This window comes from Papaver somniferum, chromosome 7, assembly GCF_003573695.1.
Source record: "Papaver somniferum cultivar HN1 chromosome 7, ASM357369v1, whole genome shotgun sequence".
Lineage (NCBI taxonomy): Eukaryota > Viridiplantae > Streptophyta > Magnoliopsida > Ranunculales > Papaveraceae > Papaver > Papaver somniferum.
The window spans coordinates 74,825,024-74,838,884 of record NC_039364.1 but is presented as its reverse complement, the minus strand read 5'-3'; the positions used below and the strand labels follow the sequence as shown (position 1 = coordinate 74,838,884).

At 34.0% G+C, this 13,861-nt stretch overlaps 1 long non-coding RNA gene across 2 annotated transcripts; it reads right to left on the bottom strand.

Moving 5' to 3' along the window:
* Nucleotides 1–7,519: 7,519 nt before the first annotated feature.
* On the bottom strand, nucleotides 7,520–11,440 carry LOC113297654. Of its 2 annotated transcripts, XR_003333572.1 has the most exons (9): nucleotides 11,337–11,440; nucleotides 10,978–11,088; nucleotides 10,364–10,514; nucleotides 10,211–10,243; nucleotides 9,753–9,822; nucleotides 9,515–9,664; nucleotides 9,361–9,396; nucleotides 9,075–9,283; nucleotides 7,520–8,103 (listed from the first exon to the last, which is right to left on the bottom strand). It is a non-coding gene; the product is annotated as an uncharacterized LOC113297654 (long non-coding RNA). The 2 variants fall into 2 exon arrangements; XR_003333570.1 differs by lacking the exons at nucleotides 10,978–11,088; nucleotides 11,337–11,440 and having other exon boundaries at nucleotides 10,364–10,897.
* Nucleotides 11,441–13,861: the final 2,421 nt, after the last annotated feature.

Sequence of the window (13,861 nt, the reverse complement as noted above, 5' to 3'; positions counted from 1 at the left end):
CAAATGACGTTCAGTCATCATTTAAATAGATTGTCAGTTTGTGCTAAAATAAAATTAGTAATTTTTTTTTTCGAAATTCAAAAAGTTGAATCTGAGTTGGGAATCCTTCTTTCGTATCCTTAAAAAGTGTTATATTTACATTAATTTTTGGAACCACTAACAGTTTTAAAATACGAATATTGACTTTGTGCTTGTATCAATGTATAATTGGCATGGTTACACATTAGTAATACTTGAACTCATGGTTAAAAAAATTAATCGCTTGGGTTAATATATAATTTACGGCTAGTCATTTTACGGCCACTAAATGTCATCATTCCCTACAATATTCTAGGTTTGAGAGACATTATAATGTAATATGAAAACCTCTTGACAAAGAATGATAACTATACATTTATTGTTTAAACTAACATATGAAAAACGCCCAGCTTACAGCGTCACACAAAAAATAAAAAAATACCTACAGCATTCCCTTGGATATTAGTGATACGAAGCGTCCTTGAATCTTTCTTAGTGGTGAAAAATGACGTGCGTGATGATATTGCATATATCGTATTCCAAATATGCTTTTCCTTGCAAATTAATAATACAATCTTATTGTCTTAACTAAGTAGTGAAAGACTCCCATTAAATAAAATTGCATATCCAAACAAAAAAAATTTCCCCCTCTAATATGATACATGTATAAGAGAGTTGCTCTTTATCAGCATATGCATTTGAGACCTGGAAGTAAATAAGAGACCCAGTCTAAATATAAATGGTATGAAAACTTGCAAATGGAACTGATATTACACCTTAACCTAAGAGTACATAAGGAACCTAAAACATCCATAATTTTATAATTTGCTAGCATAAAATGAACATGACAATACAATTGAATATTAAAATATTTTTTAAATCAACTTCTATAAAGTGTAAGATATTTGTACCGACTTTGGTTACTTGGTATCTTCAATAAAATAAAAGAAGCTCAAGTATTAGATGATATCCACATAGTAAAAGATAGGTAATGGATCAAGTATTAGTCATGGTATCTTTAGATGAAAAATGTAGATGAGTTCCTATGCACTAAGCTCTCTTACACCAAGATAATCTTTAAAAAAAACTCGACAACTTAGTTATCGCAATCACATATGTGCATATGAACCACATCTTCTAGCAAAAATTAGACTTGTACCTTTCTGGAATACCAAAACTTCTTCATTTGCATCAATGATAAAATGCATGCAATGAAAATTTGTGTAGTTCCGACACATATAGATATAATGACACATCCGACAGAAAAAAAATTGTATTATTGTATTGCTCCCTAAACTGCTTTCTTCATTGCTTAAAAATAATCTCTTGAAATCAGAAAATGAAAGATTATAGGTGAGTTTGAATAAGCCAGTTCCGCGTTGGTTGTTTTGAGGCTTATTAAATTTCAGTACTAACAAGATGGTTGACTATGTATAAAGAATTTAAGATGATCTTTTACGAGAATACCTATTTTTAGATGTCAACTACATATAACCATTATTTGACTATGCATGAAGAATTTAAGATAAAAAAAATATTCACTTTATAAACCATCAAAAGGTATAAATATGAAGAAATGTAATTTCAAGTTTCACATGATACAAAAAATATGAAGAATAACACACATAATCGAGAAACTTTAAACCATTTGATACGAACATGTACATGACTCTAATCCAACAAAGAGTGTGATCTCTCTAACATCAGTAGAAATACAGTTAAAAAATTCTATATACCGACCCAAGTTAAGTGCATAACAATAGAACCATCGTTTTCTTCGGCATTTATTTTCACTCCATGTAAATCCCCTGATTTTGGCCCGAAGAAGTCAAAGTCTAATTGGACAATTTCCTGACCTGAGAAAGAAAAAAATTTAGTGTAAAAAAATATAAATTAAATGGTATGGTATTAAAAAGAACCTAACATAAGAATAAAAATGAATAGATAGCAATCATATTTGATCAATATCTTTTGACTGCAAATGAAAAAAAAATTGAGATAACAAAATACAATATTAATAAAAAGTAACAAAGAGAAATTAAACTGCATAAATGACACAAACATTAGGCGCGAGGCACCCTTAATCCATTGATGTTAAACAAAAAATTAAAGAGAAAAGCTAACAAAAATTATCTCAATCATGCAAATCAACAGAGAATCATACCTTGAGAATAGAGTTGTGCAAAGGATGAAAAGCTAACAAAAATTAAAGAGAAAAGCAAACAAAAATTATCATGAGAAATTAAAATGCATAAATGATACAAATATTAGGCGCGAGGCACCATGAATTCATTGATGTTAAATAAAAAATTAAGAGAAAAACTAACAAAAATTATCTTGAGAAATTAAACTGCATAAATGACACAAATATTAGGCGCGAGGCACCATGAATCCATTGATGTTAAACAAAAAATTAAAGAGAAAAGCTAAGAAAAATTATCTCGATCAAGCAAAATAATAGAGAAGTGCGAGGCACCCTTAATCCATTGATGTTAAACAAAAAATTAAAGAGAAAAACTAACAAAAATTATCTCAATCAAGCAAAACAACAGAGAATCATACCTTGAGAATAGAGTTGTGCAAAGGATGAAAAGCTAACAAAAATTAAAGAAAAAAGCTAACAAAATTATCTAGAGAAATTAAACTGCATAAATGACACAAATATTAGGCGCGTGGCACCATGAATCCATTGATGTTAAACAAAAAATTAAAGAAAAAAGCTAACAAAAATTATCTCAATCAAGCAAAATAACAGAGAATCATACCTTGGAAATAGAGTTGTGCAAAGGATGAAAATCTAACAAAAATTAATAAACATTAAAGAGAAAAGCTAACAAAAATTATCTCAATCAACCAAAACAAAAGAAAATCATACCTTGAGAATAAAGTTGTGCAAAGGATGAGTAGAGTTGTTAATTTAGAATAAAAGAAACGATTTTAGTGTGACACAAAGAAAGAGATAGAGAAAGTAGAGAGATAAGAAGAATTCCTATTAATGTGCGTGTAGAAAAGGGAGAATACAACCTCTATTTATATAGGCTAGACACAAGGACATCCCGGTAATAAGTGGAATTTACCCTAGATATTATTAGCATAAATAAACGTTTATAACACTCCCCCTGATGACCATTGTGTCTAAGTCACAAAAATATATCAGGAAAATCAAGAGAGAAAAAACCTGAAATGTGTGAGACTCAGAAGAACAGTGTTGGACACATATGCTGCCTCATTAAAACCTTGACAAGTAAACCCAGTGGGACAAACCTTGACGAAGGAAATAGCACAGCGCGTTTAAATCCTAATGATGCTCTCCCTGATGGATACTTCAGCGAAATCTTGGCCTACAAATCTTTAAGTCGACGCATTCCAATCTTGTAAACTAATTTCTTGAATGTATAAGTTGGTAACGCCTAAGTGAAGAGGTCTTCTAGATTGTGATTTGAACGTACTTGTTGGATATCAATTTCACCAGCATTTTGTAGATCATGTGAGAAAAAGAACTTCGGACTGATGTTCTTTATTCGATCACCTTTGATGAATCCTTCCTTTAGTTGTGCAACACAAGCAGTATTGTCTTCGTATAATATTGTTGGTGAATATTTAGTTGAAGGAAGTCCACATGATTCTTGAATATGATGTATTACTGAACTTAACCAGACGCTCTCACGACTTGCTTCATGCATTTCTATTAGTTCATAATGATTTGTAGATGTAGTTGAAATTGTTTGCTTCACTGACCGCCAAAATATAGTTGTATCCCCATAAGTAAACAAATACCCAGTTTGTGATCGTCCTTTGTGTGGATTTGAAAAATAACATGTATCTGCGTACCCAATTAGTTTTAATTTATATTCATAAGGGTAAAATAGACCTAAATCAATAGTGCCACTAAGATAACGTAATAAGTGCTTGATTTCATTCAGTGTCTTCGAGTTGGAGCAGAACTGTATCTAGCTAACAGATTAACTGAAAATGCAATATCTGGCCTTGTGCAATTTGCAAGATACATAAGAGCACCAATTGCACTTAGATATGGCACTTCCGGACCAATAAGTTCTTCACCATCTTATTTAGGTCGAAATGGGTCTTTATTCACATCAAGTGATCTCAAAACCATGGGGGAACTCAGTGGATGTGCTTTGTCCATATAAAATCGTTTTAAGATTTTTTCTGTGTAAGTAGATTGATGGAAAAATATCCCATTTGAGACATGCTTAATTTGTAAACCAAGAAAATACTTAGTTTTACCAAGATCTTTCATCTCAAATTCCTTCTGCAAGTAAGCAGCAGTTTCACTGAGTTCTTTTAGAGTTCCAACAAGATTTAGATCATCAACGTATACTGCAATAATAGCAAAACAAGAATTGGATTTCTCTTTCAGTAAATATTCACTAAGGCGATTATATCACATTCTTCCAGATTGCTTTAGTCCATATAGAGATCTTTGAAGTTTTATTGAGTATACACTACGATCTTTGGACTTGTTTGCTTCAGGCATACGAAATCCCTCGGGAAGTTTCATATAAATGTCATTATCAAGTGACCCATAAATATAAGTTGTAACTATATCCATAAGACGCATTTCAAGCTTCTCTGAAGCTTCCAAACTAATAAGAAATTGGAATATGATGGCATCCATCACTTGAGAATAAGTTTCTTGATAATCAATACCTGGTCTTTGTGAAAAACCTTGTGCAACAAGTCGATCTTTATATCTCACAATTTCATTTTTCTCGTTACGTTTTCGGACGAATACCCATTTGCATCCGACAGATTTTACATTTTCAGGAGTTACAACAACATGACCAAGGACTCCACATTTTACTAATGAGTTGTACTCTGCTTGGATTGCAACCTTCCACTTAGGCCAATCTTTTCTACGACGACATTCTTCGATAGATTGTGGTTCAGGATCATCAATATTTTCAATGATATCCAAAGCAACTGTAAAAGCAAATTTACTATCATGAATAATTGTATTCCTATCCCAGTTTTGTCTTGTACCAACATAGTTTATAGAGATCTCATTGTTTTGAGGTACATGTGCCTTTTCAGGTGCAACTTGTGTATTAATATTTGATTGATCAATCAATGTTTCAGAGAGAATGGCTTTTCCCGGAATGCCAAATATTGATCTCTTTTTTCGCGGAACTAAATCCTTTGCACCAAGAGGTCTTCCACACTTTAAGCGTATCGTTGAATGATTATCATGATGTCCTTATGGGATACTTACTCTCGGAGGAGTATTTGTAGCAGGTATATGTGATTTTGTTACCTTACTTGTATCAGTAAATGCATCAGGCATTTGGTTTGCAATATTTTGCAAATGTATGATTCTTTGAACCTCAAGTTCACATTTTTTTGTACGAGGATCAAAGTGGGCTAGTGATGGTGTATTCCATGAAATTTCACGGCGTTCCTCAAGTTTTGGCTTATCTCCCCATAACGACGGGAAATTTGATTGGTCAAATTGGCAATAAGCAAATCTTGCTGTAAAAACATCTCCTGTTTGAGGTTCTAAATACCGAATGATAGATGGAGAGTCATAGCCAACATATATGCCGAGTCTATGTTGAGGACCCATTTTCGCTCTCTGTGGTGGAGAAATGGGAACATACACAGCACAACCAAAAGTTCGAAGATGAGATATATTTGGTTGATGCCCATATACGAGTTTTACAGGTGAGTATTTTTTATAGCTGGTTGGTCTTATACGGACCAATGCTACATCATGTAATATTGCATGACCCCATGCTGAAAATTGCAAGTTAGACCTTAAGATTAATGGTCTGACAATCAATTGTAAGCGCTTAATAAATGATTCCGCTAAGCCATTTTGAGTATGCACGTGAGCAATGGAGTGTTCGACATCAATGCCAATTGACATGCAATAATCATTAAATATTTTAGAGGTAAATTCATCAGTATTACCAAGAAGAACAGTTTTAATAGGAAAATCTGGAAACTGAGCTCGTAGCTTAATAATTTGTGCAAGAAGTCTTGCAAATGCAACAGTACGAGTCGAAAGTAAGCAAACATGTGACCATCGTGTTAAAGCGTCAATAAGAACCATAAAATAGTGAAATGGTACACACGAAGGGTGAATTGGTCCACATATATCACCTTGAATTCATTGCAGAAAATTAGGTGATTCGATGCCAACTTTCATCAATGATGGTCTAATAATCAATTTTCCTTGATAACAAGCGATACATGGACAATCATTAAACGATAAGACATTTAGTCTATTTAGAGGATGTCCATATGAGTTTTCAATAACTCGACGCATCATAGTTGATCCCGGATGACCCAAACGGTCATGCCAAAGTTTAAAAACACCGGGATCGGAAGTCTTAGGATGACTCACAAGATGTGATTCAATTAGCATACTGTGATATAATACAGAAGATAGAGATTTAATCTTTTCTAGGACTTGTTTCTTACCTGAGACAATGGCAGTAATGCATAGATACTCTTTGTTAGCGTCGTTTGTTGTCTCAATATGATACCCATTAAGACGAATGTCTTTAAAACTCAACAAGTTGCAGTTAGATCTTGTTGAAAATAAGGCATCTTGGACATGGATTTTTGTACCATTAGGGAGCATTATCGATGCTTTTCCATGTCCCTCAACAAGATTAGAAGTCCCTGAAATTGTAGTAACATTGGTCATAGCTAACGTTAAATGGGAGAAAAACCTTTTGTTTGTGTGTGTTGTTGCACTGTCAACAAGACATATATCTTCATCACTTGTTTTCGGCTTTCTATTAGCAATATCCATATCCCTTTAGAAAAATAAAGAGAATAATATAAGTTATGGAGAATAAATACTAAGAAAATATTTCATTACTAAAGAGAATTTCAATAACTAATACATTAAAATCAACTGCCTGAAAGAAAAACAATCTCTAAAAAAAATATGGCAAAACATTGTCACTTATTCAAACCAAAATACTACTCAATCTAGAAGAACTGATTATAAAACAAATAAACTAAGACTAGATTTTGTGCCCGTGCTACGCCCGGGTGGCTTCGCAAAATTGGTTCACCAATTCAATCTACAACTACAAATAGAATGGCATAGTTATGCACCAACTACAAATACAATGTTTCACTGCCTCTTTCTTTGAACCATATTTTTGATTTGGCAAAGCTCGGCTTCGCCTCGCCCCGTCTCGAGATGATTTGGTAAAATTGGGCTTCGGCTTCGCCTCGCCCAGTACCGATATGGTTTGGTAAAGCTTGGCTTCGGCTTCGCCTCGCCCATCCTGATTTGATTTGGATAAGCTCGGCTTTGCCTCGCCCCGTCCCGTCCAGATGCATTTTTTTATTTCTTGTCGCCAAGTTTCTGCATAAAATTGTGTTTCGCTAAGAGTCATTGGTTACTATAAGCCATCCGACTCATATCCTTAGGTCACTGCACAAAACAACATAATGTTCCTAGCATGAAAACATGTAGGTGCTTATTTGAAAACTTAGGTAAATACCTTAATTACTTTTCAAAATTTAGATTATTATTATCAACTTAATTACATTATTGTCTTTGTTTAGCCAATTCATATGAAATGGTTTTGAAGTTCAGCTACATGTTAGTCCTTTTACACACTAATATCTAAACAACCAAGAGTTGAGCTTTATTTTCCTTAGCAGCAGCATCATCCCGTCGAAGTCGTTCGGTTTTTTAAGTAGACGCACCACCAGCCTGTCTACAAAGACATTTCGTTTTCTAAATAGGCGACGTGTCCAGCGCCACCTCTTTTCAAGAACATGATGCTACTGTTCGTAGGCTATAACGTTAAGACCAAAGGATAAAGAGCAGTAAAATTAAACAGTAAACATATTAATAGTAATGCATAAGCAGACAGATAACAGAGATTTCACCATCATTTTCAAAGCATAAGATAGTTCAAAACATCCCTGCTGGTTTCTTTCTGTAAAAGATCTGAATGGTGTTAAGAACTTCTGATCAGTCTCAAAATCATACCCAGCTGTAGCACTATTAGATTCTTGCTCAGGCTTTTAAAGCCTCTACATGACTTCATGTGTGAGTGTAACCTCTCTGGCTTGAACTCCATCCCACATTGCCTGTAAAGTAATTTATGCAATCCAATTTCAGTTTTGGCAGGTATGAAAATACATATGTTATCTGATATGTTAGTAAATCTAACAAAATATCTTGTATCGTTTTTCCATATGGCTTCCATCTGACAATGTAGATAGTGGTGGACTTATACTTTAAGGCCATGCATAGCGTAGATTCAAACTTGACCATTATTAATCCAGGGCATAGGTGTTATATTCTATCATTAGCCTAATCAATATAGACTAATCGACTTCCTGTGAAGTCATTCATGCAATTCAAACTTGAAGCAAGTTGCAGGTATAATATATGTGTTTTCTTCACTTAAGATGTTGGTAATCTATCAAAATCTCACTGGTGATGTGAATAAAATAATCCTCTAGAGTTGTTTGCAGATTGCTATCTTACTAATCGATGCGTAAAAAATAAACTAACTATAATAATTTGTCTACCTTCAGTATCTAATTGTAAATCAGTCAAGGCATATTGACAGGTCGTCATCAAATACATCCACCTGTCAAGTGCCAACTTAGGGTATGGGGTCATTGCAAAAACAATTCCTCCATCTCTGGGAAGAAATTAGTCTATTTCTCCTTGTCAAATTAGGTGAACGGTGAACCTCCAACACAAAGATAAGCTTCAACAATAATATTTAAGCCACCATGACTCTAAGTCTAAGTTCTAGTTTGTATGTAGGGTACAAAAAAATATTGCTAACAAAAACAGTAACAACTAACTACTTCTGATCCAAGAAAACTTGAAAACACAAAATAACTCATATTTGATTTCCATACACTTGCATAGCGATCTTATTTAAGTTTGCGTGATACTGTAAAATGAGGCAGTAATGTAACCTACTAATGGAGACAGGTCATTGGCCAGTTTGAGTAAGTATTACAGATCGCCTGTTCAACAGTATTTGAACTCCTCTATACTTCAACAATCAAAAATAGTTTGTGTTCGTTAGTTGATTTACCTAGTTATCTGAAGTCCTATATCATTAGAAACTTGAATTGAGATCGTATGCTCAGCTGGTGCATACTCCCTTCTCTGCGCAAGAGCATAATTTCCTCTATCATTCGGGGCCGAACAGATATAAGAACCTCTAAGCATGTAGTACTGATTGCAAATCCAGATGGTAGACAATATAAGTAAACCCTGTGACTGAACAAAACTTCTTTAGTGCTGCAAAATCAAAACAAAACAATAATCAAAACTATTGGAAAAATATACCTTACTCCACAAATAAAAATAAACCTTACCCCATAAATAAGCCTTGCGAATTCTTTGTATTAGACCTGGAAAGGTATTATGGACTTGTAAGCAAGCAATACAAAGTGCATGGTAAATCTAGAAGTTAACAATATGGAAAAAGTCTCTTTTACAAAGTGCTCTGTGGTAATTTAATTAAATTACCTCTGTTAAACCTTAAACTTCATCTTACACCAGTTGAGATTTAGCATCGACTAAATGTTAGGCAGAGCGAAACAGGATGCATATGATGTTCTGTCATCTTACGAAGATAGTAATGTGAACCACACCCTAAGTTTTCCTAATTATGAAAACCTGAAACAACAATATTTAACAATCATCTTTTTAAAGACCAATCCCAACCAAAGACTGACTTAAATACATTAGTAACATTAAAAATTACCTTTTTTGTGATTCCAAGAAATGACAATGAAAGCATACAAAACGATCAGTTGTCCGGATTCGTTGTCATCCTAAAGATTTCTCATACAAAAGTATGTTATTATTTTTCAATAAAAATTGTACTTGCAAAATTAAATAAAACAAATTGATTATCAAAACAAAAAAAAAACGAAGTTATTGATCATAGCTATCGTGCGAAAGAAATAGATGGATGAGAATAGGATGAAGAAAAAATGCAGAAAAATTTTATTCTTAGAACACATACATTTCTACAAAGTTAAGATTGATTTTTTTTTTAGAGTTTTTTTTTAGAGATTTGTATAATTATATGATCTACAAAGTTAGAAACGTCTAAAATCTTAACTTAGTAGAAGACATTTCCACGGGAAGAGGCAGGAGACATAATACAGCTTCGATAATAGGATGATAATGGTTTGGTTTTAGGATGGTACTTTCTACCTGATCGAGGATGCAACTATTGTGAAACGGTACCTGCATGATGAATTTTATGAATCACTATTATTATCAAGCTTCTACTCCTTACAACATAAAAAAATACAAAACGAACCAATAACTTACTAAAAAAGAGATCAAGGACTTTTCATATAGTACCTGAGCAACCAACCCCTTAGAAATTTTTTTACAACTCCTCGATCATAATGCATACATAAGGTCACATTCCCTGTATCATAAGGTCATATCCTACATAAGTGCTTATGGGCTTGCAGCTACTCCGGAACAGACTGTCCACCATACTGGCTATCTAACAATGTCCATGATGGAAGATTAGTATGACCATACAGTATAAGAGACAATCAGAGAAGAAGTGTTTTTATGCTGAATCAGAACTAATAAAAAATAAATGCTAAGGAAAAGGTAATCCAGTATCAACTTTTGAATTTAACCGCATACAATAATTAGCTATCTGAATTATTTTTCATGCATAATCAAACCCCAATATTTACTAAAAATACAATCGAAGCCACTGATTGAACTGCTACCACCTAAATCCAGTATTTAACAATCAAATTAACCCCCATAATTACTGATCAATTAATTTCCAAAAAAAGAAGAGAAAAACTGCTCGGTAGTATAATTCAATATCTAAAGTTAAATATTTAGTGTCACACCATAAGGCTCAAAAAAACAAACACCACACACCACGTATCCTATCTATGATTTAAATTTGTGCGTCGTAAAATAATCAAGATAAAGATGATGGTAACCTCCCAACATTCCTACGACAGTAAGCAATGTGCTCAAATAAACGCCAGAGAGCAGAATTTTATCAAGTCCACTTTAACCCACTCCTGCATGTCTGTGTTTTCAATAATCACCTGCATAGTAAAAGAAAAAATTGTTAACCACTTAAGCTATTGGTAGTAAAATTCAAACACAAAAACCTAATCGTCGAACTCCTTTAAAATCAATTTTAATCAAAACACATGATAAAAATGAATTTCGATGGGCAGAAGAAAAAAAAGGAATTGATGGCTGCAAAATCACAACAAAAATCAGAACTATATTCGAATAAAAAACAAATAATTGATTAAACATGTTAAAAGAAACGAAGGAAGATCAATACCTTAAGCAGAAGTTTTGTTTAACCTCTGCATCGAACAAAAAAGTTTAGGTTTAGGGTTTTGCAGTTTTGTTCTTTGGAAAACCAAAAAAAAAGAAACCCCAATCAAAATAAAAAAAGGATGATAATACTAACAAAACTAGTGACAAAACCACTAGGAGACCAACTTAAAGGAACAAAAAAAACACCCATATTAATTTTAACAAATTAAATAGTTTCATTAAATAGTGATTCAAAAACCCCAGCTCAAATAATAATTAGCAAATTTAATTTTTTTTACTTTGAAAAAACCCAAACGTACCCTTCTTCATCTTCGTCTTCTCTCCTTTCTTTTTTCTTCTTTCTTTCTCTCCTTCTCCCCACCACCATCACCACCACCAGCGATACCAGATCTCACCAGCAGAAACTTTATGCTTCCCCGACCACACTAGCACCTTCGTATCTCACCACCACCACCACCACCTTCGTCCGCCTCCTTCAATTCCATCACCACCTTCGTTCCCTTAACCCTTAATTGTTGAAATTAGGGTTGCGATTTTAACTTCAGTTGAAGAACAGAGATGGGTTGGTGACGAATTGATGATTGAGATCGATTTTTCAAGGAAGGGATGATGGAGTGGTGACGTTTCTAGACAAGGTCTAGGAATTAGATCTAGGAATTGATTCCATGGTGGAAATGAACTACCGATGACGATATGCTCGTGTTGGGAGAAACGGTGGATTTAGAATGATAATTTGAAGTTTTGAAGTATTACAAAATCTTATCATTTCACTAATTTTTCAATTGAATTGGATACCAGATTTCGTTTTGTTTGACATTTCGTTGGTTTTTATTCTTGAGAATTTGATTTTGATTGTTACTGTAAGGATTTATTGACTTGGTAAAAATCTTATTTCCTTTTACTTTTGATTGTTACTGTAAGGATTTATTGACTTGGTAAATTTAATTCCATTTACATGTTTGATGATGAATTAGATTTATTCTTGAAAATGTTATACCAAATAGTAGTGAGATTAACTTGCCAGGTGCAAGATTTCGTCCCTTGTTTGCTCTGTGTTGGTGGAAATGGGATATGAATATCACAGTTAGTCTTATGTTGCTTGTTGGTGGATTGATTTTTCTAATAGTAGATGAATTTTGAAATGAAGTTTGTCTAAGTACTTTAGTCTAAAATGTTGAGATCAATGAAGTGTGCATTACTGTCTCTTAGTGAGGTCCATTTTATGGGCTAACTTTTTAATTGAAGTCCATGCCAGTTAAAGAACTGGTTAAGGAAAGTGTACAAGTTGTTTGGTTGTGCAATTATTGAAAACTTAAGTTGCGTTTCCACGGTTAACTTAGAAGTTGACATTATGTGGTTTGTTAATGTTGAGCTGCCATGCATACATTTCAAAGTCATATTTTGCAGTTCAATCTGATAGTTATCATCTATGGTTAGAGTGGTTAGACTAGGTGCCCCTGTTGAACTTGAAAACTTGTATAAGTACCACAGTGTGGCCCTCTTTTGACTCCTGCACCGACACTTGTGTGCAGCGTAAGTGAAGGAGGCATCTCCCTAAAACATGCTCTTTTTAATTTCAGAGTACCTACTTGAGATGATTTGAGCATATGGAAAGAGAAAAGTAACTATTCTATTCTTGTTGGCCAATATTCTTATATCTTATTACTGATATGTTGGAACTGCTTGTGTTTGATTCAGGGTGTCAGGTACTCAGTCAGACCCATCAAATTGATGCTAGAAAGGAGAGAAAGATGGAGACATTAAGGACTGCTCTTGGGATGAATAAAGTTGATGAAACTTCTTTACTACAGGAAGAAGGGAAACAGGAAACTGTTCTGGAAACAATGGAATCTGATTCTGAAATTAGGTGAAGGAGAGGGTCCAAAAGAATGTTTAATAGAGAAAAATGATGGCTAGAATTGAAATGGGAAGCAATTGCAGGTGGTGAATTGGATTGTGGAGCTGAGTAGAGTCAGCTAGGAGATGTTTCTGCCGTTGCTTTCATATTGGCAGTGTGCAAATGTAGTTGCTGGTATTGTTGATATGGTTATTGCAGTGATGGGTTTGATATGGTTATTGCAGTGACAGGGTCTTGTGACGAGTTTCATTTGATGCTGCTAGTAAGCTCCGGTTGCAGTTGAAGTTAATATTATAGAGAAGGTGGTACTGGTGTTGGCTTTGAGTTGGTTCTCTATGAAGAATGGTTTGAGCTGATGCTTGAGAATGGTTTTTAAGTACAGTTGCAGGTTGAGAGTGTAGAGAAGAACTGAGATGCCTATGTTGGTGGTGATTATGAACTGCAGCTGGTGATAATCAGAATCCATGGAGGAAATGGTGTTGCTCTGGTTGAATTAATATGGATATTGCAGGTCCAGTTGAAGATCAAACTGAGCCTGAGATGGAGCATTTGTGGTGTTCAGGTATGAGCTTGAACTGAAATGAAAGGCAGTAATGCAGTGGGTATGGGATTTGAAGTGAATTTGTAGTTGCAGGTGCAATGAAGTACTGCAATACAATGAGGAATTG